We start from the raw sequence: 26,211 nt of genomic DNA on the forward strand, positions 1-26,211 counted from the left end.
GTGCTGGCAACGCAAAGTATAATTTGCATACACTTAATATTGCAATTGTTTAATTTCATTAGCATTTAACACTGATGGACATTAAAATTGAAATTACAAATCATGAATATTTTCGAATTGAAAAATGTGTTAATTGCCCTAGTTTTTTTCCTCCATAATGTATCAATCCTGATTTGCTTTCAAATGGCGAGTACACTAACGAACCTTCATAACATTACCACTAATCTTACATTTTTCTCGGTCTCCTAAATAACTGGTTGGGAATGTCTACACTTAACACAGAACTAGATGAAAATGACCAAAAGATTAATTCTCAAATAGTTTTGTAACACATTCTATGAAAGGTTCAAATGCAAGAGACATTTCCACCTGCAAAGTCCAGTTCACACCCACTAAACAGAGCGTCCATAAACCCTAGCCACTGCAAACTTGCTTTTTAGCAATATACAATCTAAGCATGACATGTATTTAACAAGGGGATGGATGGGTGGATGTCAAAGTGCTGATAGCACGAACCAGGACTATCTGAATCACTTGAAGACAATTTTCCCTTACTCCGTTCGTCCTTGATTTCCTGCATTCTCAACTCATTGGAACTAGAGTCTACAAACCAAACAACTTGGGGGAGAGGACACTGCGATAGCAGGAGAGGCTTCTATCGATACAGATGCAGAGATCTTCCTCACGAAAACCTGAATCTTTTGTAGAAGGATTGATCCAGTGATACATACTTACAAAAGGCACGTAGGGAAGCAAATTACAATTTTCTGTAATAGGTTTTTGTCCCTGGTTAGTCAATGATGCTGCCTTAGGTCTGGTGGAATTGGTGTGAAGGCTGGTGGAGGAAATCAATATACACAATCTGCCCACCTGGCAACATTAGTCATAGCGGCTTTGAAAATGAGAAATTAACAGAAGTGTGGCTTTCGATAATCATCAATGGTGTTGTGACAACTACTAATTGGCTGGCAGATTATCCCAAACTACGAAATGGATTATGATATTATATCTCCAAGGATTTTGAGAAACATGCCTAGATTAACAGTGTGCCTATGTGGTGTAACTATACCTAGAGAGACTGAATACAAATATTACAGTGTCCATATACTTCGTTCGGTGAGTTTTGGCAGATCAGAACAGCTCTGGATCCAGTTTCAGAATCTGTATCCACATTTAAGTGGAATTTAAGCCAGTAAAGAAATTTGCTTTCTGGCTAGGTTCGAGGATCTTGGTCTTTATTTAGTTGGATGCGTTTGTTTTGAGGTTCTCTGTAGTTAAACTGGACCTCTGAGGGCTACAGAACACGTGCCAGACAAAAACAATATAAAAAGATGCCGATACAAGATTAATGATTACACAAAACCATAATGACACGATTCCAGATTATAAGAGAACACAGGAACACAAATGAAGGGTTTTCAGAAACATACATATAGGAAACAAAAAATGCATCTACAGAAGAGGGATTTTAAAAACAGAATGTTGTTCGGTAACTTGTGATAAGCATCTAGGAGGATAGAACTGAATTCCTGCAGGTTTCAATAAGTTTAATTTAAGGTTGTGGTGTTTTATTCAGACAGGAGTTTTTCTAGCTCCTGGGTCAGGTATATGTCATTTGGTGATGTTATTCATGTCATCAGCACAGAACTGATAGGAGATGCTGGGAGTATTTTGGAAGCAAACAGAGGACGTGAAGAAAGTCCAGACAGAACTGGGGCCTTATTGTACTCATTGTCTGAGAATAGAGTCTGTAGTGGGAATTTGAAATTGTAATGCGTGGACTTAGGTTATCCAGGTAAGATGAAGACCAGTTTAGGAAAACATCTTTCAGACCCATTGGATAACCATGTCATGACAGGTCAAGGAGGCTGCGTAAGTAGTATTCACCTTGGAGGATGCAGGGAGCATTGTCTGATTTGTAGCATGCGCCACCTCAGAGTTTCAACATAGCCTGAGGCCCCACTGATGTCAAGTAACTTGTTTTCATCTAATTAAGGACTTCAGCTCAGAAGTGTGCACTAGACTCCGAGTGGAGGTTGTTTGCATTCAGTATCTGCTCTGACTTATTTGAGCAGCAGCCACAGCTGCCCCGTTTTTAAGAAGCCAGGGTCAATACTTCAAAGGGAGAGGGCCCTACTCGGGTTCATCAAACGTGTCAGAGAAGAGCTAACGTCTTTGATCAGAGATGTGCGCCAGGATTTTCTGCACTAGAACAGAGTTTGCTTAAACAGTGGGTAGCATGTGAGTTTGAGCTTCTCAATTTTCTCATTTAATAGGGAGAAGTTTTCAAAAATGTCCCTGGAGTTCAAACTGAACAAACAAATAAAGAGCGGTTTGTTGACTTTGACATACTGAACAGTTTAAGATTTTTTTTTAGGTCTTATCAACTAGACCACGCATGCACCGTCTGTTGCAAGATGTACTGTTAGCTTACAGTGAAGTTGGAGACTTCCCATTGCTTACCCTTGGTTGGCTTCACTGTCACTCCTTTTCATGCTTCTTATTCATTACACTATTCTGGTGTTTGTCCTTCTCCTGGAACAAGGACTCAATATATGGATCTTTCCATTGATTTGGTTAAGTACTCCAAGAGAATGCATGCATTTTCCAGTTGTCTCCCTATAAAGCTTCTCTTCCACCTACACGGTCTGTGTTGCACTTTCTTCCCTTTGTGCCGGTCTACTTCTGTTATTCTCTTGTGCATTTACTTTTCCTCCTCCACCAGTGTTCCACGTTCTCTCTCACCCTGTTGATTTCCTTCCCTCCCTGCATCCTCTGTGTGGCTTCCCTCACCTGTGCCCCTGTTTTTCTTCTGCCCCACCCTCTGTGTTGCTTGCCCCCACCCTCTGTGTTGCTTCCCCCACCCTTCTGTTGCTTCCAGTCAACCTCAGTAATTTCTCACCCCCTGCCACATTATTGTGGTCTCTCTTGCCCATGTTCTCCCCCTTTGCGCTTGACTAACAAAGAGCTGAACATATCTGGATCTGATTTGCCAGGAAGCCAATGAGCGAAACAGCTTTTGGAACAACTTCGATGGGTAATAAATACTGCAGCACTCCTCCTAAAGGGACATGGTGGTACCAAGAGCCCTGGGAGCTACAATCACGGCCTGGGGCATCACAGTGGAAGAGGTCAGGCCCACTGCTTTCTTTCACTAAAGTACCCAACTTCCCCCTCTGCCGTCCCAGAGACGCTGCTGAGTGAGTGCTGCATAAGAGCAAAGGGTTCGCTCCTTCACTTTGCTCCACAACTTTTAGTTTGGAATCAGAGGACTCTACAGTATTCCAACATCACAATTTACGTTTCGCCTACGACATGGCTTTTAACTGTCTGTAGGTAAAAGAATATGGAGAACTACAGTGCTTTAAGTGAGAAGACAACGTGCATGTGGGTTGGAGGAGGCGTCTCTAAAAGGACTTTGGAATATTAGGGGCATGGCATAAAACATGTGAACTGCAATCCAGTGTTTTGCTCTACATTCAGCCTCGCCATAATGTGGGTGCCTCTTTTAGAGTTTCCTGCTACTGTATCCAAAAGTATTAGACAGCAACAAACATATTGGCTTTCTGAGTGCTTGTTAGAAGTTTGATATAAAGGAGTAAAAACAATGAATTTGTAGTAAATAATTAGAATTGGTCATTAAAATTGTACATGACTAAACAGCACTATGTGATTACTGGAGAGAGGCCAAAGATTGGATGAGCATGTAATCTGAACACTGTTATGGCCCACTGATTCCCACTGCCTTCAGCCTCTGCTCCAGAGCTCTTAATCATGTCCCATTATGAACACCAACCCACAACCACAACTCACTCGGACACCTAAATGCGACTCCGCTCACATGTACCTTAAAGCATTGGAAACCCCAATAGAAGAGCCTTTTACAGCCAAGACCTTTTGGCTTTGCTGATGTAAAGTAAATTACAATTACAATACACTACAGAAAAGATTTCACAAACGTTAACAAATTCAAAGTCTTTACTTTTGCAACATATGCAATATTTATAGACGGTACCATAATGCTGAAACCACTGGAAAAGCCAGTGTGTCCAAAATATGATACATTGGTTTTGCAAATGCTGGTTACATCTGTAGAGTTGAATCCAATAAAAAAATGCTTTTGTCTCAAAAATGAGCTTTTAGGATTTTCTCTCTCAACATGGAGCTTATCCAGATTCTTCTTGGAAGGGCTTACGCATAAGTACCTCGCTGTGGATCCAAGGGCTTTTTTTTCTTTTAGCCTACTTTTGCTCTAAAGAACCACTGGGCCCACACTTCAGTTTTCTTCCATTTTAGTTTTGATGGCTACCTCATCCATGATCACAGGCACAGTCATAAGTTTAGGTTACCAAGTCTGGTTCTGCTGGGATACCTTAAAGAGTCAAGGGTACTCTATTCGCTAGGGTATCAAGATTAATAGTCTTGTGTTCTCCACTTACGTAGCAAACCTTCAACATTAAGTAAAATGACTTTAGAAAGGGGATACAAAAAATACTGTACGGAAAGTAGGACGCCGAGCTACTGAGAGAACTTTTAATGATGGGTAGCAGGGGTCGCCGTTGTAACGCCCTGAACGTCTCAGGATCGTTTAACAGACACGACAATGAGGACGCAACCACTTGCGAAGGGTTAGTTCTTTTAATGAAGGCAAATAAAATACAAAGAACAAACAAAAGTTATAGTCACTGGAATCCTCCAGGCTAAGTACGTTACCAGCCCACAGCACGGATGGTCCTAACCGTCCTCTGCATATACGCCGATCCCGGCGTATGCCAACAGAGGGCAGAAATGAAATGGCCGACAATGCCAATCGGTAGGCTGTGAGGGGCACGAAGAGTGTTGGGGAGAATCGAGGAGTCAGGGAAACACCCAGCCGGGGTCTCTACCTGAAGGGAGCAGCCGCTCAACCTCTTCCTCAGACTGCACCGGGACGCGGAGTCACCTCCTGGTGATGCGTCACCGATACCCCAATCACAAGCAAGAAGACTGAACCGAGAGCAGCCGCTCGATCGATCCTGTGGACTTCCGAGTCTGTAACGCGGCAAACACCTCCTGGTGTGCGTTACAGCTGGCAGTCCCTGTGTCTCTGGTCGGGCTGGGAGTTACGACTCCAACCAGCAAAAGCGCCACTGCGCTTGGACTCAGCCGAGTCAAAAAGCGAAGCTCAATGGTTGACCGGTAGAGCTTCCGGGTCCTTCACAGGTGACGATGGGGCAAGACACGGCCCAGGGAGTAACGACTCGACCTACCTCCGTTCTTGCCTTACTGGAGCACCACTCCGGAACACTGCTCTTCACGAAGCAGGTACGTCGGTGTAAACACAATATCCGACAGCCTTGTACCTCCCGGTTCCTCCCTTTATAGGGCGTGTTTTCCTTGAGTTATGTAACAGCTCTCCTGTTTACATAAGGGCGTGTTTCCCTTGAGTTATGTAACAGCTCTCCTGTTTACATAAGGGCGTGTTTCCCTTGAGTTATGTAACAGCTCTCCTGTTTACATAAGGGCGTGTTTCCCTTGTATGACAGGAATTCTTGACAGCCGTAAACTACCCCTACCTCATTAGTCAAGTGTAATTTGTATGGTAAAGAAATGTGAACAAAGTGAGTTAGCCAACCATACACCCCTTGGATGGGGATCTGAACCCTCCAACCATTTATATATATTAGCAGGCATACATCAGTGGACTTGTGGAAGGTATCTGCTATAGAAAGCTCAGATCTTTAATCGGCGACCTTGTCCTCAATAATGAATAACCACTGGAAAGCGTTGGGTCTGGAGTAGTGCTATTATTACAACATGCTAAACTAGTGAAAGAAGTCTGGAAGAACGCCCAGGAAACACCAGATGATGCAAACAATGGTGGTAATGCTAGAACTGGGGCAGGATCAAACTTGGCACCCAACCTCTACAAAGTACTGAGAACTGATAAAAATACAGGGGACTTGAATGTAAGGAAACAGAAATTGGATACGCATCTCCAAACCACTGACTGATAGGGAACAGGAAAAGGCTTGCCTACCAAAAAAAAGCCTCCTCAATAATGGATTCAAATTAGTACAATACCCTACATCACACACAACCCATTTCACTACCCAGAGTGAAAGTAAAATGTACCTTACCTAAACAAGTAACTGCTCCAGATACTGGGAACTACACCATTAATTCATACATATGATCTAGTCCTATAGGACTAAAGCCAAATAAAAGAAGCAGATTTCTACTAAGTTGCACCTCCCAAGGGGAAACACTCCTTAATTATTGTTTATGCATGGTCTGCTGCCACAATCATAGATTTGTGCCCCAAGTATGCTTCTGGCTCAGTACCACATAGTACTAAGCTTGAAGCGTACCACTGGCACTGTCTACACACTCGAGACCCGAAGAGGAAAACTTGAGAGAAAATGTGGTAAAGTGGGCACTGGTGGGGGAAACCAAATTAGCATCCCTAGAAATGATGCAAAGCCGAAGAAGACCGAAATGAATGGAAATGATAAGAAAAGTGACAGAGCCAACAGATAGTAGTCCACCAGGAGTCTAGGATTAGCGTGTAATAAAGGGTTTCCTGGATTGAGTTCCTTCCCATCAGGGATCTGAAGCAGGTTTCTTGGAGGAATGAGAATTCTTGACGCATTTGAGAAAGACTTATCTCCTTCAGATTCGATCTTAAAGATCCACCATACCTTTCTTTACAAAGTATTATGATGCTCTGTTTGTGAAGGAGATATTATTTCTGCAAGTTATAGAAAGTAGTTTGCTGTAATATGGAGAGCCATGGTAAGGTGTGCATGGACTGCTGGAACCTGTGTTGTGTACTTTCTGTTCTTAAGTTATTCCTAGGTATCATGAAACCGGGGGTTGATGACTAGTGTGTGGTATCCGTACAATTTAATACTGGGATACAGCCTCTAATCTCGCTAGAACAGAACTCTCGATAGTGGCTGAGAGATTAGGCATATCACTACTCTGCTTTATCAGCTCATCAGGCAATGGATTCTTCTTGTTGTATAGGGCAGGAGAGAATTAATGATTACTTGCCTGGGGCAAGGGTAAAGAGGTTGGAATTTGCAGTATATTCAGGTTGAGAATAAGACACTGGGGGTATGTAGGGACTTACACTTGGGGAGGAATTTCTTGTACTCCAGGAACCGTGGTCAGTAGCGTGTATCATGATTTTCCCATTTTTGCATCCGTCAGCATAGCGAAGGAGCTTGAAAAGAGCCTAATCTACAGTAATATATGAAGTCGGTTTTCTATATACCTTTGCAAGACCATAAGTACTGATCTAAGCTGAGAATTTCGGGGAATTCTTTGTGTAACATCTGCTCAAATATTTAGAAGTATTCTTTGAAAGTGTGGAAGTGTATAGGATTTCAAAAGAGAGCCAACCTAGTTCCAATGAAGTATATCTGGCTCTCTAGGCCATGATGCAGGAGGGGTCCACTTGTAGATATCATCGGTAAATAAAGTGAGTGGATGTTTTAAAAGTACAGCCTGACGGGGAAAGCCTTAGTCATCAGCATTGTAGCCACTAGCATGTAGTTTCTTTGGCAGCAAGGTATGCTGAGAAACTGTTGAAGAAAGTTCACATTATATACAACATCCCAGGTTCAGAGAATAGTGGTTAAACACTTCAGCAACCTAAGGTGAATAAAATGAACAGCAAGATAACAAGAATACTTTGCCATTTTTCGGTATCAGATACTCCTGTAGGAATTGGAAGGTGATAAGGAGGTAGAGAAAGAAATTCATATTTAGGTCACTGAGCACAATGCACTAAGTGGTGCTTAGAGATTTAAAAGCACATTTTCAATGAATTCCGCAGTGGTGTATACCATTTATATTAATTAGCTCTCCTTTTTAGTGTGAAGCACACAAAAGTATTTGTGGTACAAATTTAAATTTAACAATATCTGTGCAAATTTAAACACTGTGAAGAAGGGGCAAAATTAATTACATAAAGGAGTTAAACTTGCAGGCCAAATTAGAGTAGAACTGGATAAGACAATAGTGTGCATGAAGATTCCTTTGAGGAAAAACAAGTACAGTAAGTAGGCTGAGGCCTAGAATACCAGAAAATATCGAGATTTCAATTGGGATTTCTTTACTGTGTGGCTTTTACTGTGTGGACGGATTGATGACAACCAGCAATAAAAATCCAAGATTTTTCACAAAAGCTGTCATGTCTAGGGAGTAACAATTTCTACAAAATGACCATTTTCAGGTGTTCCAGTTGGAAACAAAGAAAAACAAAAGGAGGTTGGGGAGGGCAGCCAACAAAGTTCAGTCTCCCCAATGAGGGAATGGTACAGTCTAGAATTCGCGGACGCCTAGATGTTATAGGCAGGCACGTGCCTACCCTTGAATGAAGCAATGGGTTTCTGGTGTGGCTGCTATGGCTGGCCAATTCTTGTACAACAGGTACCATACTGGCAATGGAGTGTTACACTGCCCCTAGGTCTCAAAAATGAGAACAAGATTGCTGCATCTCTAATCCACGTCAGGACTTCCTGGGGCAGAAGCGAGGAAAGACTGCCTGTAGAGCAGCACCACAACAGTCTCTCCTGCTTATGGATCAACCTTGCCCATCTGCTATGTAGGGTGGTTTTATAAAAAAAGATGTACTATATTATTGTTCAGCACATTGTCCCATTGCAAGTCTACATGTAGAAAAGACAGGCGTCCCAAGGGTGCTGCTGCAGTTCTGGGCTGTATCAGTAGAGCATTCATGAAGCATTAGTACAACTTACAAACAACATAAGGAGGGGGGGGGGGGTTAATCTCTAGTGGCTTTAGAACGACTTCATTGAGTGGGTCAGCATATCTCTAATGATGTACTTACACTTGTGTGCCCAGCCAACAGTATAATCGGAATTGGCAGTCAGCCCCGAAATGCAGTCTCTGGTAGAGGGACTTGGGGGATCAGCCAAAATACAGGGTTTTTGACAGTAGGTGGGGTGAGGAGGGAGGGGGTGGTGCTCTCATGGTGGGAGGCCGTCACTGGAGGTCATGTCTTTACCAGCATGGACCAGAGCGTCCCACAGATCTGAAATGGGTATCCACTGGACCTACGCTTCTCCCTGTTTGCTGTACCCTCAGCTTGCCTCCAGTGTTGTAGGTCAAAGTGCCAGGAGGACGGGGGGGGGGGGGGTGGGCGGTGGGCTGCTGCCATCCATTGTTGAGAGATACGTCGGGGTGTCAGGAGGTCAAGATCCAGGAATCTATTGGCGAGTAGCTCCTATGGCCAGGGGTAGCCCACTAACTGCAGACACGTGACACCTAAGGTAGAGAGGGTAGCAGATTAATAAGACTGAAGCAGCGTGCATTCCCACATCATGTGGGTCAGGTGGGCCGGCATCTGTTGGCATTATGGGCAGGTCGGGGATGCTGTAGAAGAGTGCATGGAGTTTCTGGGTTGTTAAGTATGCCCTGTGAAGAAAACATGTTTGAATACATTTAAAAAAGACAGCTACGAGGGATTTCTGAAGGATATTGAAGTGCAGCCTGCTACTCCCAGTCGTTAAACAGTATGTGGAGCTCATCTCCCAGGCGGCCAGCAGCACATGCTGGGGGGCACCAGCGTGCGTTCAGATCCCCTTCTAAAGCCAATACACCAACCAACATCCGTGTACCCTGGTGTGCAACGCTTGAAGGGCCAAGTGTGTGAGTGGTTCCAGACAAATTGTCTGCCATATCTGGTGCAGAGCCATCCATATCCTAGAGGTGAGGAACTTCCAGGCAGGGTGGACCAGATGGCTGCGCAAGGCCTTAAAGTCAAGGAGGAGGCAGTCTTCAAACAAATCAACAGTGCTCAGACTAGCACGCACACCAGCACACCAATTGACCAAAGGAAATTGACGCTGGCCTGGTTGGCAAACCTTTCAATCGAATGGCCGGGGCATATAGGAGAGCCTCCTCAGGCAGTAACTAGCCATTTTCCAGCCAGCTTTGTAGTTTAAGCTATTAACCTACCGATGTGAGCTCCCAAGGGAGTAAAAACGTATGCAGCAACAATTCTTATTTCCAGCCATAAGACTGCATGCCACTCCCACTTTGCAGTCCTTAGGCAGCAGCCCCACCAACACCCATCTGCATAAGGATAACCGATGGCTCCATGACACCGATAACCATGGCTCCAGTCCTGGCTCGCCATTCAACCACCTAATGCATACTGGGAGTTGAAGTCTTAGCTCACTCTCGTTTACCCAATGTAACTAACCTAAAAACAATAAATTGTAAACAACAAGAGCAAGACTCGAGCATTGCACCTCAGAGTCACCTTACCTAGGCAGTGATAACCAAGCTCACCGTGTATAGCTGAATGCCTCATCCCCAAAATTCCAGCATTAACCTCATCACAATTCTCTTGTTCTTCACATCAACCTTGTCCAAGGTGAGCTTCGTAGAGATAGAGAGATTTTGCGCTGCCACTGACAGCTAATTGAGTGAAGAGTTCAGATTTGACGGAGCAGAATGTTGTGGAGTCAGCCGCCATGCAGCTGTTCCAGTGTGAGTCATGTTTCAGCAAGATGGTGACCCGCCAGCCAGAGTATTGGCCACTGTAGCTGAGCTGCAAGGTAATATTTGTGGAAGTCAGGTGTATTTTAACTGCCCTGGTCAGTGGGGAGGTAGAGTTTGGACAATGTTATCCACTTTCTCCTGGTGCCCCAAATGATGTCTTACAAGATAACATTGAGTTCGCTAAATACCTTTCCTGGAATAAGCACTGGAAGGTTTACTAACTAGTAAATCAAGCAACACCACCATTTCGGAGAGGGCCACTCGCCGTACTGGAGTCAGTGGGAGGGTGGTCTAAAAACTGGCCTGGGCGTGGATTGCCCTTAGTGCAGATCCAAGGTTGCCCTCAAAAATTTCACAGTAGGTATAGAAAATTCTTATATCAAGACATTAAATAGTGTCTGGTGCCCACCTGATGGGGTCAGTCCCCAGTGTAAGTACGTGCAGGATGGCATTCTTCCGCAGGGTTTACCTTGAGCCCACAGAGGCCATGGTACTCTGTTAGCACACGTGTGAAAGGATTAGGTCTATCTGGGCTGAGCAGATATATATTAAAATGTCATCAGCATTAAGAGAAATGAAATTGTATTCCCAAATGGCTCACTGTGCTCTGTACGATTCTCTGGAGTATTCAAACATCTGTATCAGATTCTGTATCTACATATTTACCAACGCTCAATTTGCTAAATTGTTATAGTTTTACAGAATTATTCTCCAAAGAATTTTATCACTCAATGCTATTTTCAATTGGTTATTCTTCATTGCACAAAACCAGTCCTAAAACGTTTTTTAATACAAAGATTTACATTTATGTGTACATCTTGTTGTCGGTAACTTTATTATAAATAAATTCCCTCAGACAACTGACATCTAAAATTAATTATTTTACAAGGACCAGAAATTAACACAGGTATTACGTTACATTCATGCTATCCCTATATTCATATTAGGAAAAGGAACAAGACCAGGCTATTGACAGTTTGCTTGCTCGTTATCAGCCAGTTCTTTTTCTATGGTGCATCAACTTTGTTAAAAAAAAGAAAAAGTTGTAAGAATACATTTTTTGTTTTCATCATAAACTCCACCAAAACTTGCTATTATTAAAATAGATTACAATTCAATTCATGTAGTCCCCAATCAAATATGATGCATATTCCTCTATTCTATTTATTTCAAATGGTAATGACTTTCTTGGTGTGGAAAGATTTCATTAAAGCCAATCTCCACTATTCATCGCGTATGACAAATCTGTATTTTTCGTACTTCCCAATATCTGTGTTTTTCAATTCTAAGTAGATGTCCTTACTTCATTAGATCCTGTTCCTTCTCTTCTCTCCCTGTATAGTCTCGGGTTTTCATTTGGCCACATGCTCGTGTCATTTTTAGTGGTCCTCAGAACTTTATGGTATTCATTCTTCTCTCAGCTTTACAACAGCTTTTCATCCCCTTACTGTGTGACATTTTGTATGGACGCTTCATTTCTGCAGTGTGAGATCGCGGGAATAGATGGAATAAAACAAAAAAAGCAGGTGATCGAGTAGGAGGAAAGCCTAGAGGGGTTAAGATAGGGCCACAAACGTTTCCTAAGCAAGGCAAGCAGACCTATTAAAGATCTACCACAGTTAAACACCACAACTTGCTGTCGGTCTTTAAACTGAATGCGTGCAGGAGTTTGTCAATAATATTAGCAAAATTGAAACAAAAATGAGAGCCTTTAAGTCTCATACTTGTACTCATTTAAATACTTCTAGTGTACCATTTTGAACAGGGGATACTGTGTGGGGAGGAGTGGTGGTGAGGCAGAGAGGGCCAAGGAGGAAAGTTTAAAAGTAAAAGACCAGTCAATTACTGTAAGCAGTACCTCAGGCATTCTTGCCCCAAGCAGCACCTCTGTCTCCCTAAAAATCCCTACTCTGAATATTTTAACCTTCCGTCCCTTAAATCCCTGTCAGCTTCATCATGCTTCGGGAGTGCCAGGGTCCTGATGATAGGAAGACAGATCGTCAAAAGGGTCGTTGGCAGCCACAAGACAACATAATCCAAGCAGTCCTGCCAAGTATCACGCATCAGGCGTTAGACTAAAGCATTTCAGTGTGGTGCTCCACATCACCGCACTGAAATGCATTGTCACTCAATACAGTCATAGCACCTTAGCTGTCAAGCTGTTCGCGGTGCCTACTATGTTAAAATAGAGCTTGAGTGTCTGGCAGCGCTCTGACGTGGGTGTGCTACGCCCGCAGGCTTGGGGGTACAGCTGGATGAACTAGTAGCAGCTGGCTGCTACAATGTATCAATATAGAAGGGGTTTCCTGCCACGGCGCTTCTCTGACTGACCTCAGTCATGTGATACAGTCAGACTTCTTTAGGTGCAGTACGGGAACGTAGCCTCCTGCTAGTGCTGTCGCCAGCTTCTGCAGTTGTTTCTGAGACTGGGAGGCTGGCTAGGTGATTGGAGCACATCATGGCAGCAGTAAATTGTGACCCCACCGCGAATTGCGGAGGATGTGACGCTGCCGCAGCCAGGACTGGACCGAGGAGGCAGCCCGGCGGCAGCTGGCCCGCTGCACTGTAAACCCATTGCTGTGGCTCCGGCCTCGCAAGTAAGACAGCGAGTGCTGCAGCCAGTCGAGTGCGTGTGTTAATTTGGTAATTTAAAAATGATCGCCGCCACATAGGTTTCTGATTGCACTTTCTTCAGTGCACTTTGGGTAAAATAATCTGCTACTACATGCATGTAAACTTGCTGCCAATATGTTTGTTTTAAAAAGATCGGTAGCAGTGAACAGTAGTTCTAAAGCACGCTGTGCTTTTCTTAATGATTTTTATGACTGCAGAGCCACGTTTGTCCCAGGGAACTACCTACTGCATAGCAGACTGGGCTGTATGGAAACCCGCAGATAGAGTGATAGACCTGTACTTCTGAAAGAATAGTAGAGGCGTTTTATTCACGCCCTGCCACGGGACTCCTCCGCCCACACTCACATGGGCTGCCCCAGTGCCTTTCTGGCTGTCTTGCTCCGGAAGCACTTAGTGTGCTGAGTACACTACCAAATGGCCCCGTCGCTCTCTGTCCATCAGAAGAACTACCCTTGAAAGGGTCGGTGGTAGCTGATGGATGAGCGGTGATGCTAGCTCTGCCTGCTGCCCCTCTCTAACCCTCTCTTCTGTCACTGCTCTTACCCCAGCCCTCAGTACACTGACCAAGCCATTGACAAAGGTGTCCAGGCAGCCCACTCCTCTCTCTTGACCTCGACTCTGACCCTCGCCCTATACACTCTGCCCCCTCAGTATCTCAGAATGTACATACAATGCAGTGGAGAACAATCCCGTCTTCATTTGCATAATGTGCAAGACAGGTAACCACGTGCCTACAATGGATCTTAGGACAACTATAAATATGTAAACGCATTTCTAGGGCAGTTTGTGAGCTACTGTTCATCTTGCCTCTTGGATCCTTGAGGTGCACTTCCATCCTCTTTGTTGCTGCTAGCTTTCCACTTTCAGGTTTCTCCCCAGTTGTGGAGAAGTAACTGCCACAGAAACTAGTAAATGTGGATGTGCTGGAGCAGAGTTTTCTGTTGAAAATTTATTGAGTTTTAAGCTCCAGTTTTGTTTATATGTTATGATTAAAATTACTAATTTATAATCACTAATTATTAGTTTTGTTAAAAGTCTTGATTAACCAACATTACTAATGAGAGAAACTACACGTGGGAATGCATATACGTTGCCTAATAATATGTGCAATTTAATTAAATGAGTGTCGCAAAAGTGCTATTTGTTTCGAGTTTGCGCTTTTAAAATAATGTGTGCTAATGCTTCTTTGTGTTGCAGACGGCTAGGTAATTACATACACATAAGGGTATTAGTGGGGATTAACACTGTATAATCATTATGATGTGGTAACATTGTTTTGTGTTTCTTTTAATTAAGATGGTCCGTTTTGGCCTAAACCAAGATGGCTGCTATTTACAGCCTGCGCTCGAGTGATTGAATTTTGACGAGAGGCCTTGCCGAACATGGTTGAAAGTCACCTGACCACAGCCTCTGTCTGATTTAAAAGTTTCCGTGAGGACAGCAGCTCCGGGCATGCTTCCAATTGCCCTTGGAAAAGAATAAAGCCACAATGAACTACGATAACCCTGTGGTGGCTTCGCTATGGTACCAAGGAAGAGCATTCATAAATGTATCGCTTGCAAACTCGAGTTTCCTTCTTCCGTGTTTTTATTTTTGTGATTTTTCCTGAGCGGAGGTTTTCTAAATGTTACCAAGCGACATCCTTTCCTGCTCGCTCTGCTCAGCGGCTCAACGGACACTCAGAATTTGTTTGATACTTTTATTTCGCTAGTTTTATTATAAATAATGTTAGACTAGGGAGGGTCTAAGGCCACTTCTTCCTGAACCTATGCTTGTGAGGATCGATGCTGATCAAGAGGACGGCGATTCGGGAGACTTTACTGAGAGACCTGTCCTTACCCATTTAGCTAGAATAGGTAATTATGAGAATAATGATCTTGCTATTGATTGACTTTCATTGAACTAATTTAGATAAAAAATGATCTTTGTTTGAATATCAGTGTCGAGTGGTTATTTCTTTGTCATTTATTGAGTTTCAAATGTTTTTCCTATGTTTTAAATCACGACTCAGGACAATTTCTTTATGGTTGCATTGACCTCGTTTTAGATGCAGATTGGTTTAGGTTTCTCTCCTATATTCAGTGGGGATAGAGTAATAGTGTGAATTTCAGTGTGATGGGCCCTAGCGTATGATGAGTGTATGTGCGTGCGACTGTGGATTTACTCTGTCCATGGAAGTAGGGAGAATTTATATGCGCCGATCTGCAGCAGTTTCCTGGTAGCAGTATTATGGTTTTAGATTATTGTCTTGATTTAATAGATTGTTTGTACATAGGCTTTTTGATTCATTGATTTATGTTGGTATATGTACTAATACTATATGTTGAGGTCGTCGTGTTGAGTTTTATGTAGTGTGTACGGCTTCTGGAACATGGGGAGCTGGTGACAGTTCCGTAGTAGGGCAGAGGGAAGTGAGTGCTGCTCTCGGGAAAAACAAGATTGTTGGCCCTGTACGTATGCAGGGAAAAGCGTGTGACAATTGAAGTTGCGCGTCACATTGTCTGGGTTCGGAATCAGTGACATCGTCATGTGTTACTACTAGAGATATATTTCTGGTATAAAAGGAGTGCGTATGGTAGCGAAGGTTATCTGTGAAACTCTGGTCTTAAGTCCCAGGGATCCGTAAGGTTTGCCGTTAAAGCTTATCGCTGGAGAAGTAATAGGTATTCTCTGAGCTTGTCTGAAGGACTGGGCAGAGGTAAGCGCTGCTTGGTTAACGTGTGTTATAATTCTGTAGTGGGACAGACCGTTCGCTGTTCTCGGGAAAGGCAGGATTCTGTGTGATTGTGCTACATTTTTCTGGTATGAAAGTGCGTGAATGTATGAGCATTTAGTTGATTGTAAGACTCTTTGGAGCAGTCCTAGAGGAAACAGTTAATGGATGCATGTTAGAAGGGCAGAGTAGAGGGATGTGCTACTGTGTCAACGAAAGTAATAATTCCGTGGTAGAGCAGAGGCAAGCGCTGTTCTAAAGAGAAGCGGGATTCTTGTGAGAAAAATTTTCTTTACTATTCTGTGGTTAGCGAAGCAGACAATGGAGATGTTTATATGTTGTAACTAATAGATTTTGTAGGATCTGAAACGAAGTCTACTGAGAAGGCTTTGTAAAGGAGGGGTAGACAAGTGACAGGAGACAGAGCAGAAGCGACTGCAGCGACTGCTGACGTCATACAGACCGCGCTGTGATTGGGTAGTGGATCAGAACAGTGCTCGTGCTGAGATTGGTGCGTTGGTGTGAGCCGCGCAGGGATTGGAAGGAGTACAGGGTGACGTAGACGCTCCAGGATTAGTGTGAGTCGCGCTGTTATTGGACAAAAGATCGTACAGTTGCGGAAGAGACTAGAGAATAGTGGTAAACGTTAAAATGTATTACCAACCTGAGGAAAAGAAAAAGAAATCCTTGTTCGGTAAAATTAAAAGGTGGTTTGACAAGGATAAGAACATAATAACTAGAGAAGGTGAATTGCTACCTCCAACGAGAACTCCTGCATCCTTCATGGTTGCGAAATATGGGTATCATACCTGTATTTGGTTAGATAACTGGGCTAAGTATACTAAAGAAGATGGTGTCTTAGCGTTCCCGGAACATGGTTCATTTAATATGGCCGTGTTGAGAAATTTACGGGAAAAAATGATGTGTCTAGAGCCTAGACCAAGGCCGACACAGTTTGAGGCGTTGGTACAATGGGAAGATGAGGTGCATGAGCGAGAAAAGCAGAGGAGTGGAGGCAATTATAGGTACATGTTCGGGAGGAAATATGATCGTGAAACTCATCATGATCGAATGAGGAGATGGCGAGATGCTAGTATGTCAGAGGGATTATATCCTATGAGGACAGTTGACGAGAAGGAAGAGAGGAAGGGTACAGAAAGGGTGCCTGATGCAGAAGTGAGAAGGTATGGGGTTAATGATTACGAGGATGAGGTCTTGGATGACATGATTTACAAGAGACCACCTCCGTATAGACCAGAACCAGAAGAAAGTACGCAAGTTGCTATTCCAATAAGAGATACTTTGCGAATTGTGAAAACTGAGGTTGTGACACCTGATCTGAAAAGTGGTAGCTCTTTCACGGAAAGGGAAAGAGAGAGAGAGCGGGAGAGAGAGAATCGAGTCAGTGACGAGAAAACAAGAGAATTAGCCAGAACGACATCTGAACTGACTGAGAAAATTAGAGAGCTGACGAAAAATCTAGAAGCTGTTACAGTGCCTGTAAACATAGGTCCGGTTGTGCCTATTTTCGATAAACAGAGAATGGGTGAAAATGGTTTGACAGTTCCCTATGTTGGAAATGGTTTGGTTGGTACTTGCTCTTTGGAGGAATCAGGAATGAGAACAGGAGGAAATAATTTGAGACAGTCGAGACATGACACATGTAGTGGAGGATCAGATGTACAGCCTAATTCAGGATTGAATACTGGTTGTTTGGGAGGAACGATTTTGGAACCACAGAGAATGACAGAACAAGTGGGTGCAGTGAAAAAATCTACAGAAATAACAGCTGAGGATTTGAATGATTGGTTGAAAGTTCTTCAAAAGAAGGATAAAGATTCACAGGCAATTGATGTAGCCAGGTTGCGCATAGAATTGGAGGAGCTTATTACAGGAACAATTCCTACAGATATACTGAAAAACCATCATGATGGAGAGTTGTTATTCATGTGCAAGAGTATTACCTGGAGGGCAAAGAGTACACATGACAGGTTAAGAGCAATAGCGAGTGAACAAGGGGTTGATATGGATAAGGTGAAAGCTTTGCAGAAGCCTTACAGGGTGGATTTCTCCGACAAGGATATTGAGAATCTTAATGGTGCTGGCAGAACAGGACAGATTAAGGAAATGATTGCCTTATTGCGAAAATGGGGTGATGTGGAAAAATGGAAGGATAGATGGTACAAGAAAAGGGAAGATTCAGTGGACAGGACTTACTCCGCTTTTCCCATGAGAGGAAAAAGAGAAAACAGTGGATACTTATCCTATGAGAGAGATTCCTGGAGGAGGATATGTACATGTCCCATGGACTAGACAGGATATTTTGTCATTTACGAATGATTTTCCTCGACTGAGAGAAAAGCCCTTCGAGTGGTATAGGCAGGTAGACAGGTTTGTGAAATTGTCAAAAGTGCTGTGGATTGACCTGAATAGCCTTTTTGATGATTCAGAGCAAACGTTTTTTGCTATCACTTTAAGGGAAACGTGAAAGGAGAGAGCACAACTGCTGTGGAAAAAACCCCTCACCCACCTACCTAGTAGGTGGCATGCTTCATCATTGGGGCCCAACTCGATTGCCTAGTACAATCCAGCTGTGCTACGACGCCTGGATTACAGCGGAGCAGGATATTGAGCAGAGAGTGGCGTGCTATGTGAGATGTGATTATAGGTTAAAAAAGTCTGAGAAATACCCTTTAGAAAAAACTTTTATTAGAAGGGTCCCAGGACTAATGTTAAAAAGTTAAGCGGGATATATAGTTAGGAATATTATTTTCCTGAAATCCCTTGTAAATAAGGTCAACTAGTTTCAGCCTTCTGGATGGTTCTAGAGGCTTTCGTCAGGACCAGAAAAAGGTGAATGGCCATAAAAACAAGGTATAGGCCACGTGTAAATATCAGCACACACCCTAAAGTGTGCTGTGAGTGTAGTGGTAATGTACTCACAGTATCTCCGTTTGAGATTACCTGAAAATAAAAAGTTAATTAGTAAGGATCTGTAAAACTGTTGTGAATCATGCATATAAACTAAATGCATGCTCCTTTCAACTTGTGGCTGGTGATCTAATGCCAGTAGCATGGTGGGCATGCACGAACACTAGAACAGGCTTGCGTGGCTACAATGTGCCCCAATAGTGTAGACATACACAGGGAATCCGTGAGTGAATCAATATCGTAATCAATTATTACTGGGGCACGCGGTGCTCATAATCTTTATTATTTATCACTAGTGTGCGTGCATATGGCGCAATCGCAAATGTATTACACACACTAGGTGTTGCGAGGCAAATCATGGCTAATCTGGGGGCCCAATATGATTTTTAGGCCAAGTGCGCGTGCATCGTAGTAAATGTTTGTTAAAATGGTGGCGCATACTAACATGGTGCGAAGTATGCGTGAAATTCGACATACAAACAATAAATGACAAACAAACAACAACTTTAAAGACAGACAACATGGAAAGCGGTCTCACTTGAGTAAAGAGGTAGTTATGCCTCTGGAAATCGATCGACGTTTGAATCCCCTCTTGACCTTAATGAAAAGGAAAGGTAATGGCGGGGGGGAGTTGGTTGTGAAACAAATGGAGGCTTCGAAAAATAAAGTTACTGGGGTGAATCAACGTAAAATGCTAAATATAGAGCCTCTGGACGATAAAGTAACAAATCAATCGACATGATCCCTTCCGAGTCTGGTACTCACAGTTGTCAGGGAAAGTAAGGTCCGAGGTACCTAGGACGACGATCGGGTCCGCTTGTTCAGCCCCGTAACGGAAATTAGGGAGTGGTTAAAAAGAAAAGGAAAGCAAACAGGAAGACGGACGGGATGTCACGTGGTGCGGCTCTAAGAGACTAGAGCGCAGTGCCTGCGAGTAGTGCAGACAGAGCCTGTATGCGCGTAATGGAAATGAAAAGAATACACAAAGCAGAACTACACGGAGTCTCGTGGTGATGGCTCCGGGTTAAAATCGAATTAAATTAATTTAAATTGCAAATACATTTCAGTCCTTCTGCGGTGCAGCTGTACAATAACAGGCATAAATAAATAGCCTAGGTTGAGAATGTGCTTGAATATCTCAATAAAGATTAGACTGTGCATAGGTGTTGTTAGAAATATAATTTCAGGCACATGGAGAATAATAAAAGGATATGTACTAAATCCTAAGGGTAAGTATAAAGTCCTAAGGATAGGTGTTATACACTGTACTTATTGTACAGATCGAAATCTTAGATACAACGGCAAATGTGAGAATAGAAGTCTACACAGGGAGGTTCAAGTACAGTGATGGGCAAACGCTCTGTATTATAAGGGCATGAGACTAAGGAGATTATTAAATTGCATAACTGATGCAAGCTATTTTGAGAATGTGCAGATGCAATGCTGAGTTTTCTTAATTACACATGTTGTATTCATGAACGATGTATACTGTTCCAGGGTACATTATCATTAAGCCCTGAGATGTGGGTTGAGAGTCTATATACCCAGCGTTGTTCTTTCTCGAACAAACGTTCTTGGATGTTGGTTTGGTTAGGCTCAAGTTGTTCAATTATGACCCAGGTCATGTCGTTGGTGGTATGTCCCTTGGCTAGATAGTGTTCTGTGAGTTTTGTCGTGCTGCGTTTGCAGCGGATGTTACTGCGTTGTTCGCAGATTCTGATTTTGACTTTTCTGCTAGTCATCCCGACGTATCGTAATTTGCAGGGGCATGTAATCAGATAGATGACATTTGCCGAATTGCAGTTAGTGTGTTTCATAATCGTCCAGATTTTGCCTTGTTCAAGATGTAAGGTTTTGGTGGGTTGGGTAAGATGGCAAATACTGCAGTTGCCACATGGGTAATGGCCTGTCACTTCTGGTAGTCCCCATGCATTCAGTACTGTGGTAGGAGCACTCAGGATCTTTTTTGGTCTGGTAGACACTAAATTGTCTGAGGTTGTATGACCTTTTGTAGGAAAATAGGGGTTTTTCCCATTGTAGCTTACCCGAAGTTATGATTTTCCAATTATTTTGTATCAGTTTGGCTACTTGATTTGAGATGGAATTGAAGGTAGTTACACATGAGAGTGGTATGGTTGTTGGCATATCCACTTTGGGTTCCAGTAGACCTTCTCGGTTTTGGTTCCTGGCTCTTTTTTGCGCTTTATGAATGATTTTGTTGGGGTATCCACGGTTTTGTAGTCAGTTCTTCTGATTGTTTTTTAAAATCTTTTATTTCACTGCAGTTTCGGCGCAATCTAAGGTATTGACCAAACGGTAAGTTGTCCCTCAGTGGCCTAGGGTGGAAACTCTGGAAGTGTAAAAGAGAATTTTTAGCTGTTGGTTTGAAGTGGGTTTTAGTCAAGAGTACTCCATTTCGTGCTTCAATCTCCAAGTCAAGGAAGGTGATGTTGGTACTGCTTGTTGTGTGAGTAAATCATAAGTTTGGGTCAAGTGTGTTGATCCAGTTCAGGAATTCGCTGAGTCTTTGGCTGTCACTTGTCCATATTAGGAATACATCATCGACAAGAAGCACAGTTGGTGGAACAGGCAAATAATCCAGGAAATAGGCCCAGATATGCAGGAAAAGGAAAGGGAAATCTAGAAGAAGCACAGAAGAAGTTCCCTTGTCACAACTGTGGACAATTGGGGCATTGGAGATCCGAGTGTACCAATCCACCGTTAGTGAGTAATGAGAATAAAACCTTGAATCAACAGGTGCAGAACGAGGGGTGTAATCATCAGCAGCAACAGCAGAAGGTTGTCAGACAGCAGAGTCAAGAGCCAAAACCGCCCTTGCCGCAGAATAGAGGGTCCCAAAAGTATAACCAGGACTCAGGATTCTACAATGATGAGCAGGTAAACAAACCGAGATGTTCAAACCCGGTACAGCAGTACTGGTTAAAAAATGAGGGGAGTGAGTCTGAAGGGGACTATTGAAGGTGCCGAAGAGAGGAGGAAGAGTGCATACTTGGTGCAACTCTAGAAATAGACCAGGCAGGACCATTTGTAGATGGGAAAATAAATGGGTAGAGTGTTACTTTTTTGGTAGACACAGGAGCGACGAGATCAACTGTCAGGTCAGCAGATATTAGAAATCTTCCTCTCTCGGACCAAGCAATCCAAGTAGTTGGTGTAGCTAATACACAGATTAAGACTCGTCTTACTGAACCAGTAAGGGTAAGAATAGGGAAATTTTCAGACATGCACAGGTTTGTAGTCTGTGACACTAGTCCAGTGAACTTGTTAGGTAGGGACCTATTGTGCAAGATGAATTGTACAATTTTCTGTACTCCGGATGGAATAGCTTTTGAAACACCAGATGAGGATGTTTTGTACCGGATGACTCTAGACAATAGAGAGAGTGAGATTGTTGGTACATATGCTGTGTTTAATCCAGATGATTTGCCTTAGGAGTTGAGACACACAGTGAAAAGAGCAGTTTGGGATTTTACTGGAGAAGATGTGGGATTGATGAACAATGTAGATCCAGTGAAGATTTCAGTGAAAGAGGGGATTGTTTATCCTAATATTCCTCAGTACAGATTGACACCGGAGATAATTGAGGGAATTACTCCTATAATTGACAAGATGATTCAACAGGGTGTTTTGAGAGAGTTACTGAGTAGCCCGTGTAATTCACTGATAATGGGGCTAAAAAAACCTAATGGAAAGTTCAGGATTGTACAAGATTTGAGAAAGGTTAACAAAATTGTGGTGGCATGTTGTCCCATTGTGCCAAATCCGTCAGTGATTTTGTATCAGATTCCTCATGATGCTGAGTGGTACACAGTGATTGATTTATGTCATGCTTTCTTTTCAATTCCATTGCATCATGAAAGCCAGCTGATTTTTGCATTTCGGTTTGGACAGCGTATTTTAGCATGGTGTCGTATCCCACAGGGGTATACAGAGAGTCCATCGATATTTAATCAGTTGTTGAAAAAATCATTGGAGAGTTTGATTATGCCTGAAAGCTCAGTACTAGTGCAGTACATCGATGACCTACTTGTGGCATCGAAGACACGTGAAGCTTGTGAAGTAGATACCATAGCTTTACTGAATCATCTGGCAGATTGAGGGTTAAAGGTATCTCCAGCCAAATTGCAATTTTGCAAAAGAGAGGTGCATTATCTTGGACACAATATTGAAAAAGGTCTGATAAAGGTGAGTGATGACAGGATCAAAATCATCAGAGGAATGAGAGCCCCGATGACCCAGAGAGAGGTGAGGATGTTTCTGGGGATGGTGGGTTATTGTCGTCAGTGGATAAGTAATTTCTCCCTGATAGCAAAGCCACTGATTAAGCTGACAAAAAGTGAAGTGAGAGACCCATTGGAACTGGATGGAGAACAAATGGCAGCATTTGAGGAGTTGAAGAGCAGAATGTGTGAAGCCCCTGCTTTGGGAATGTCAGACTATGAGAAAGAGTTTGAGTTGTATTGCAGTGAGAGAAATGGATGTGCACTTTCAGTGTTAATCCAGAAGCATGGACAACTGAGAAGGCCAATTGCGTACTTCTCATCGACACTTGACCCCGTAGCTGTGGGTTTGCCAGGTTGTCTGAAAGCAGTAGCTGCTACATGCAGAAGCTTGGAACAGAGTGAGGGCATAATAATGGGATATCCTGTAAGGGTATTCGTACCTCATGATGTGGCTATTCTTTTGACAAGAAGCAGGACTCAGTACATGTCACATAGTCGGCTGACTAAATATGAGAAAATCATTCTGGGAGCATCAAATGCGACTCGAGAGATGTGTGAATGTAAATCCAGCAACGTTGTTACCAGATGCTGACAATGTGAATGTGGGAGATGATGTTGATCATGATTGTTTGGATGTGCTTGATTACTGCACGAAACCCAGACCAGACATAAGAGATTTGCCACTGCCTGAGAGTGATCATGTGCTGTTTGTGGATGGATCATGTCTAAGGACTGATGATGGTGTGCAGCATATGCGGTGTGCAAGGTTTCAGAAGTTATGGAAGCTTCGCCTTTGAAAGGAGTAAGATCTGCTCAAGTGGCTGAATTGGTGGCATTGACGAAAGCTTGCAAGATTGGGAAGAATCTGAGAGTGACTGTGATGACTGATGGTCAGTACGGATTTGGAGTCGTTCATGATTTTGGCCAGCTTTGGCTTCAGAGAGGTTTCTTGACGTCGAGTGGGACTCCAATAAAGAAAGCTGAAGTGATTGGGAAGTTGCTTGAGGCGATACAGCTGCCTAAAGAATTAGCAGTTGTGAAGTGTGCTGCTCATGGACAAGGAGATGATTTTGTTACTCTTGGTAATCATTTTGCCAATGACATAGCACAGTATTGTGCAAAGAACAATCATTCGATTAATAGGGCACGAGAAAGGGAGAGGTCTTTTTGTTCTGTGATGTTTACTAATGTCCTAGAAACGTGGGATGAAGTGAAACAGTTGCAGGATGAGGCAGGTGATGAGGAAATGAGAGATTGGATTAAGGCAGGTTGTGCCCCAAATGAGACAGATCATGTTTGGATCTATAGAGATGGTAGACCAGTCATGCCCAATTCCATGTTGTCGACAATGGCAAGAATGTATCATGGCCAGGGACATCTGGGGAGGGATGCGATGATTAGGTCCTTTAAACAAACCTGGTACAATGCAAAGTTCAGGCTGATTGCAGAGAGCATCTGTCAGAGATGTTTGATTTGTCAGCAGTTCAATACTGGGAAAAAGACAGTGGTGAGCCTAGGAACAATAGGCAGAGAAGGAGGTCCTTTTACCAGAATGCAAATAGATTTCATTGAAATGCCCCAAGTGAATAGGTTGAGGTATGTTCTAGTGGTAGTCTGTTTGTTCTCAAGATGGGTGGAGGCCTATCCGACTAGGAGGAATGATGGAATAACAGTTGCAAAGTTACTGTTAAGAGAGTTGATTCCTAGGTACGGGTTCCCAGTGACAATTGAGTCTGACAGAGGAGGACACTTCTACAATGATCTCATGGGTTTAATTTGTGAAGCACTGAGCATACAGCAGAAGCTACATTGTGCATACAGACCAGAGGCTTCTGGCGTCGTTGAACAGATGAATGGCACAATAAAAAACCGAATTGGTAAGATGTGTTTAGCCACTGGAATGAAATGGCCTGATGTCTTGCCTCTAGTGCTGATGACTATTAGGTCTACTCCAGATAGAACCACAGGGTTGAGTCCGCACGAAATATTAATGGGACGTGCGATGAGACATGCATTTGTGCCTGTCAACAAGTTGATTACAATAACTGATGACATGATTTTGGATTACTGTAAAGGCCTGGCTGACGCAGTTCATTCTGTGTTTCACCAGGTTGGAGAAGACGCTACCACACTTGAGAAGAAGCAAGCCCATGATCTGAGTCCAGGGGACTGGGTGAGGATTAAGGTGCACAGAAGAAGAAATTGCTTGGTTCCAAGGTGGGGAAGGCCAAGACAAGTTATTCTGATTACAACGACTGCAGTAAAGTGTGCTGGTGTGAAAAACTGGGTGCATGCAAGTCATACTCTGAGAGTTCCAAATCCAAAGGATGGGACTGGTAAAGAGTATTTTGAAGAGTCAGATTCCAGTGATGATGCAGAAACTGAACCAGTGAGAAGAAAAAAGAATCCTGAAAGGGGTGAAGGAGAAAGAGAGTCAGGTGATTCTTTTTCCTTCCCAAGAGAGGCTTCAAGAGAAACATTGAGAGTCTCAGAGGAGAGATCGGATTCTGTAAGAGTGCCTGAAGTTCCAACAAGCAGTGGAGAAGAAAGAGGAGAGAGGAGCAATTCCACAGAGACTACACCTGAATCAGATGAAGAGGTTGAAAATCCACTTGAGATTACACCTGAAGAAGCAGGGTCAGAAGAAGATAGAGAGGGACAGATTGCGGAAGACCCCCGAGGAGGTGTAGGGAACATTCCTGATAAGCTAGGTGAAGGGACAAGTAGACAGCAAGAAGATTGCGTGTCGGAGACCCGAGGAGGGACAGAAATAGGGAAATCTCAATCGGTGGTGGGAAAGACTGTGGAGCGAAAGAAAATTGTTGAAGAACAAGAGGCAAATGAAACAGAATCAGATGAGAGTGAGAATGAGAAATCAGAGGGTCGAGTTCTGAGAAAGAGAACCTGGATCGGAGAAAGAAATAATAAAGAAGTGAGACCGAAGAGGGTTGTAAGAGGAGATCTTTGGCCTAACAGGATAAAGAGGCTGAGGTACAGACTGACAAGAGCAAGCGCAAGTTCAAGTTCATCGAAAGCTGAACAGGTGAACAAGGTGTCTAGTCAGAATCAAGCAAAGAGTGATAAACAAAAGGTCTCAAAAGAACCAGAGGAGATCAAGAGAATCAGAAAACCTAACCAGAAGTATAGGTCACCGGAATGGACGTACGTGGC

General features: G+C 43.2%; 1 protein-coding gene across 2 annotated transcripts in view; it reads right to left on the reverse strand.

The window, feature by feature from the left end:
• RYK (receptor like tyrosine kinase) overlaps positions 1-26,211 on the reverse strand; it is a 734,028-nt gene that overhangs the window by 383,779 nt on the left and 324,038 nt on the right. The window lies entirely within an intron of this gene.

This window comes from Triturus cristatus, chromosome 11 (genome assembly GCF_964204655.1).
Source record: "Triturus cristatus chromosome 11, aTriCri1.1, whole genome shotgun sequence".
In the NCBI taxonomy this organism is placed as follows: Eukaryota; Metazoa; Chordata; class Amphibia; order Caudata; family Salamandridae; genus Triturus; species Triturus cristatus.